General features: G+C 36.5%; 1 non-coding gene across 1 annotated transcript; it reads right to left on the bottom strand.

Annotated features, from left to right (window-relative positions):
• Positions 1-4,175: 4,175 nt before the first annotated feature.
• Positions 4,176-4,283, bottom strand: LOC112724513 (small nucleolar RNA R71). Its single transcript, XR_003163672.1, has one exon. It is a non-coding gene; the product is annotated as a small nucleolar RNA R71 (small nucleolar RNA).
• Between the last annotated feature and the right edge of the window lie 1,952 nt (positions 4,284-6,235).

The raw sequence follows: 6,235 nt of genomic DNA, 5'->3' as shown, positions 1-6,235 counted from the left end.
TTCATGTTCTTAATTCTATTTCACAACTTCGTACAACTAACCAGCAAGTGCACTGGGTCGTCCAAGTAATAAACTGATGAGCGGATAATTTATACGCTTTTTGGCATTGTTTTTAGTATGTTTTTAGTAGAATCTAGTTACTTTTAGGGATATTTTCATTAGTTTTTATGCTAAATTCACATTTCTGGACTTTACTATGAGTTTGTGTGTTTTTCTGTGATTTCAAGTATTTTCTGGCTGAAATTGAGGGACTTGAGCAAAAGTCAGATTCAGAGGTTGAAGAAGGACTGCTGATGCTGTTGGATTCTGACCTCCCTGCACTCAAAGTGGATTTTCTGGAGCTACAGAACTCAAAATGGCGCGCTTCCAATTGTGTTGGAAAGTAGACATCCAGGGCTTTCCAGCCACATATAATAGTCTATACTTTGGACGCGTTTAGATGACGTAAAAGGGCATTGAACGCCAGTTCTACACTGCTGTCTGGAGTTAAACGCCAGAAACACGTCACAAACCAGAGTTGAACGCCAGAAACACGTTACAACCTGGCGTTCAACTCTAGAAAGAGCCTCTGCACTTGTAACATTCAAGCTCAGCCCAAGCACATACCAAGTGGGTCCCGGAAGTGGATTTATGCATCAATTACTTACTTCTGTAAACCCTGGTAGCTAGTTTATTATAAATAGAACTTTTTACTATTGTATTAGACATCTTGGGACGTCTGGTTCTTAGATCATGTGGGCTGGCCATTCGGCCATGCCTGGACCTCTCACTTATATATTTTCAAATGGTAGAGTTTCTACACTCCATAGATTAAGGTGTGGAGCTCTGCTGTTCCTCATGAATTAATGCAAAGTACTAATGTTTTTCTATTCAACTCAACTTATTCCGCTTCTAAGATATTCATTCGCACTTCAACATGAATGTGATGAACGTGACAATCATCATCATTCCCCCACGAACGCGTGCCTGACAACCACTTCCGTTCTACCTTAGATTGGATGATTATCTCTTGGATCTCTTAATCAGAATCTTCGTGGTATAAGCTAGATTGATGGTGGCATTCATGAGAATCCGGAAAGTCTAAACCTTGTCTGTGGTATTTCGAGTAGGATTCTGGGATTGAATGACTATGACGAATTTCAAACTCGCGAGTGCTAGGCGTAGTGACAGACGCAAAAGGAGGGTGAATCCTATTCCAATATGATTGAGAACCTCAGATGATTAGCCGTGCTATGACAGAGCATTTGGACCATTTTCACAAGAGGATAGGATGCAGCCATTGACCACGGTGATGCCTCCAGACGATTAGCCATGTAGTGACAGCGCATCGGACCATTTTCCAGAGATGATCAAAAGTAGCCATTGCCAATGGTGATGTCCTTACATAAAGCCAGCCATAGAAAGGAGTAAGACTGATTGGATGAAGACAGCAGAAAAGCAGAGGTTCAGAGGAACGAAAGCATCTCTATGCGTTTATCTGAAATTCTCACTAATGATTTACATAAGTATTTCTATCCTTATTTTATTATTTATTTTCGAAAACTCCATGACTATTTTATATCCGCCTGACTGAGATTTACAAGGTGACCATAGCTTGTTTCATACCAACAATCTCCGTGGGATCGACCCTTACTCACGTAAGGTTTATTACTTGGACGACCCAGTGCACTTGCTGGTTAGTTGTATCGAAGTTGTGAATGAAAAACAATTTATTAAGACGTGCGTACAGAGTTTTTGGCACCGTTGCCTGAGATCACAATTTTGTGCACCAAGTTTTTGGCGCCGTTGCCGGGGATTGTTCGAGTTTGGACAACTGACGGTTCATCTTGTTACTCAGATTAGGTAATTTTCTTTTTGTTTTATTTTCAAAATTTTTCAAAAAATCTTTCAAAAATTTCTCCTTTGTTTTCGAAAAAAAAAATTTTTTTTAAATAAATGTTTTCAAAAATATATTTTTCTTCAGAATTTTTAAGAATGAATTCTAGTGTTTCATGATGATTTGTTGAATCCTGGCTGGCTGTAAGCCATGTCTAATCTGTTGGACTGGGGTTTCAACTTATCATTACAAGAGCTTGTTGATTCTCACACACTTAGTTGCTCTATACATGGAAAGTATCAATATCTTCTAAAGCTTGGCTGGCTATTAAGCCATGTCTAACCCTCAGATTGGAGCTTTAGACTAAGAACACAAGATTCCTGGAATTCATACTAAAAATTTTGGAATCCTTATTTTTTTCTTTTTCACATTAATTTTCGAAAAAAAAATACCAAAAAAATTAGAAAATCATAAAAATCAAAAATATTTTGTGTTTTTTGTTTGAGTCTTGAGTCAGATTTTAAGTTTGGTGTCAATTGCATGTTCATCTTGCATTTTTCGAAAAAATCATGCATTCATAGTGTTCTTCATGATCTTCAAGTTGTTCTTGGTAAATCTTCTTGTTTGATCTTGATATTTTCTTGTTTTGTGTCTTTTCTTGTTTTTCATATGTATTCTTGCATCCATAGAGTCTAAACATGAAAGATTTCTAAGTTTGGTGTCTTGCATGTTTTCTTTGCATATAAAATTTTTCAAAAATAAGTTCTTGATGTTCATCTTGACATTCAAAGTGTTCTTGGTGTTCATCTTGACATTCATAGTGTTCTTGCATTCATCACATACTTTGATCCAAAATTTTCATGCATTGCATCATTTTTCATGTTTTTCTCTTTCATCATTAAAAATTCAAAAATTAAAAAAATATCTTTCCCTTTTTCACTCATAAATTCAAAAATTTGAGTTGACTTTTTCAAAAATTTTTAAAATCTAGTTGATTTTATGAGTCAAATCAAAATTTTCAATTTAAAAATCTTATTTTTTTCAAAATCTTTTTCAAAAAATCAAATCTTTTTCAATTTTCTTGGTTATTTTCGAAAATTTTAAAAATATTTTTCAAAAATCTTTTTCTTATCTTTATCTCCTAATTTTCGAAAATAACATCATCAATTAATGTTTTGATTCAAAAATTTCAAGTTTGTTACTTACTTGTTAAGAAAGATTCAAACTTTAAGTTCTAGAATCATATATTGTGATTTCTTGTGAATCAAGTCATTAATTGAGATTTTAAAAATCAAATCTTTTTCAAAACTAATTTCAATCATATCTTTTTCAAAAATTTGATTTTAAAATATCTTTTCTAACTTCTTATCTTCTTATCTTTTCAAAAAAATTGATTTTCAAATTTGTTTCAACTAACTAACTAACTTTTGTTTGTTTCTTATCTTTTTCAAAACTACCTAACTAACTCTCTCTCTCTCTAATTTTCGAAAATATCTCCCTCTTTTTCAAAATTTCTTTTTAATTAACTAATTATTTTAATTTTTGATTTTCGAAAATTACTAACCTTTTTCAAAAACTATTTTCGAAAATCACTAACTCTTTTTCAAAAATAATTTTCGAAAATTCTCTCTCTCTCATATCATTCTATTTACTTATTCATCTACTAACACTTCTCTTCATCTCACATCTCTGCTCCCCTTACCTTTGTGTTTCTTTCTTTACATTACATTCTTTTCTTCTTCTTTTCTTCTACTCACATAGGGACCTCTATACTGTGGTAAAAAGGATCCCTATTATTATTATTTTTCTGTTCCCTCTTTTTCATATGAGCAGGAGCAAAGACAAGAATATTCTTGTTGAAGCAGATCCAGAACCTGAAAGGACTCTGAAGAGGAAACTAAAAGAAGCTAAATTACAACAATCCAGCAAGCACCTTTCAGAATGTTTTGAACAGGAAGAGGAGATGGCAGCTGAAAATAATAATAATGCAAGGAGGATGCTTGGTGACTTTACTGCACCTAATTCCAATTTACATGGAAGAAGCATCTCCATCCCCACCATTGGAGCAAACAATTTTGAGCTGAAACCTTAATTAGTTTCTCTGATGCAGCAGAACTGCAAGTTTCATGGACTTCCATCTGAAGATCCTTTTCAGTTCTTAACTAAATTTTTGCAAATCTGTGATACTGTTAAGACTAATGGAGTAGATCCTGAAGTCTACAGGCTCATGCTTTTCCCTTTTGCTCTAAGAGACAGAGCTAGAGTGTGGTTGAACTCTCAACCCAAAGATAGCCTGAACTCTTGGGATAAGCTGGTCACGGCTTTCTTAGCCAAGTTCTTTCCTCCTCAAAAGCTGAGCAAGCTTAGAGTGGATGTTCAAACCTTTAGACAGAAAGAAGGTGAATCCCTCTATGAAGCTTGGGAAAGATACAAGCAACTGACCAAAAAGTGTCCTTCTAACATGCTTTCAAAATGCACCATCCTGGATATATTCTATGATGGTCTATCTGAATTAGCTAAAATGTCATTGGATACTTCTGCAGGTGGATGCATTCACCTAAAGAAAACACCTGCAGAAGCTCAAGAACTCATTGACATGGTTGCTAATAACCAGTTTATGTACACCTCTAAAAGGAATCCTGTGAATAATGGGACGCCTATGAAGAAGGGAGTTCTTGAAATTGATACTCTGAATGCTATATTAGCTCAGAATAAAATATTGACTCAGCAAGTCAATATGATTTCTCAGAGTCTGAATAGACTGCAAGCTGCATCCAACAGTACTCAAGAGGCATCTTCTGAAGAAGAAGCTTATGATCCTGAGAACCCTACAATAGCAGAGGTAAATTATATGGGTGAACCTTATGGAAACACCTATAACCCATCATGGAGAAATCATCCAAATTTCTCATGGAAGGATCAACAAAAGCCTCAACAAGGCTTTAACAATGGTGGAAGAAACAGGTTTAGCAATAGCAAGCCTTTTCCATCATCCACTCAGCAACAGACAGAGAACTCTGAACAAAACACTTCTAATTTAGCAAACTTAGTCTCTGATCTATCTAAGGACACTGTGAGTTTCATGAATAAAACAAGGTCTTCTATTAGAAATTTGGAAGCACAAGTGGGCCAACTGAGTAAAAGGATCACTGAAATCCCTCCTAGTACTCTCCCAAGCAATACATAAGAAAATTCAAAAGGAGAGTGCAAGGCCATTGAATTGACCATCATGGCCGAATCCACAATAGGAGAGAAGAACGTGAATCCCAAGGAGGAAGACCTCCTGGGATGTCCAGTGATCAATAAGGAGTTTCCCTCTGAGGAACCAAAGGAATCTGAGGCTCATCTAGAGACCATAGAGATTCCATTAAACCTCCTTATGCCATTCATGAGCCCTGATGAGTATTTCTCTTCTGAAGAGAATGAGGATGTTACTAAAGAGCAAGTTACCAAATACCTTGGTGCAATCATGAAGCTGAATGCCAAATTATTTGCTATTGAGACTTGGGAAGATGAACCTCCCTTGTTCACCAATGAACTAAGTGATCTGGATCAACTGAGATTGCCTCAGAAGAAACAGGATCCTGGAAAGTTCCTGATACCTTGTACCATAGGCACCATGACCTTTGAGAAGGCTCTATGTGACCTGGGGTCAGGAATAAACCTCATGCCACTCTCTGTAATGGAGAAACTGGGAATCTTTGAGGTACAAGCTGCTAAAATCTCATTAGAGATGGCAGACAATTCCAGAAAACAGGCTTATGGACAAGTAGAGGACATATTAGTAAAGGTTGAAGGCCTTTACATCCCTGCTGATTTCATAATCCTAGATACTGGGAAGGATGAGGATGAATCCATCATCCTTGGAAGACCCTTCCTAGCCACAGCAAGAGCTGTGATTGATGTTAACAGAGGTGAACTAGTCCTTCAATTGAATGAGGACTCCCTTGAGTTTAAAACTCAAGGACATCCTTCTGTAAACATGGAAAAGAGGCACAGTAAGCTTCTCTCAAAACAGAGTCAACTAGAGCCCCCACAGTCAAACTCTAAGTTTGGTGTTGGAGAGTCTCAACAATGCTCTGAACATCTGTGAGGCTCCATGAGAGCCCACTGTCAAGCTATTGACATTAAAGAAGCGCTTGTTGGGAGGCAACTCAATTTTTATTTAATTATATTTTTATTAGTTATATGTCTTTATAGGTTCATGATCATGTGGAGTCACAAAAATAACTGAAAAAAAATTGAAGAAAAATCAAAAACAGCAGAAGAAAAATCACACCCTGGAAGAGGATCTCACTGGCGTTTAAATGCCAGTAAGAAGCATCTGGCTGGCGTTCAACGCCAGAACAGAGCATGGTTCTGGCGCTGAACGCCCAAAATGGGCAGCATCTGGGCGTTTGAACACCAGAATTGCACCCT

Source organism: Arachis hypogaea, chromosome 11 (assembly GCF_003086295.3).
Source record: "Arachis hypogaea cultivar Tifrunner chromosome 11, arahy.Tifrunner.gnm2.J5K5, whole genome shotgun sequence".
Taxonomy (NCBI): Eukaryota; Viridiplantae; Streptophyta; class Magnoliopsida; order Fabales; family Fabaceae; genus Arachis; species Arachis hypogaea.
Note: the sequence above shows the minus strand (reverse complement) of the source record. Positions and strands in the feature narration are given on the sequence as shown.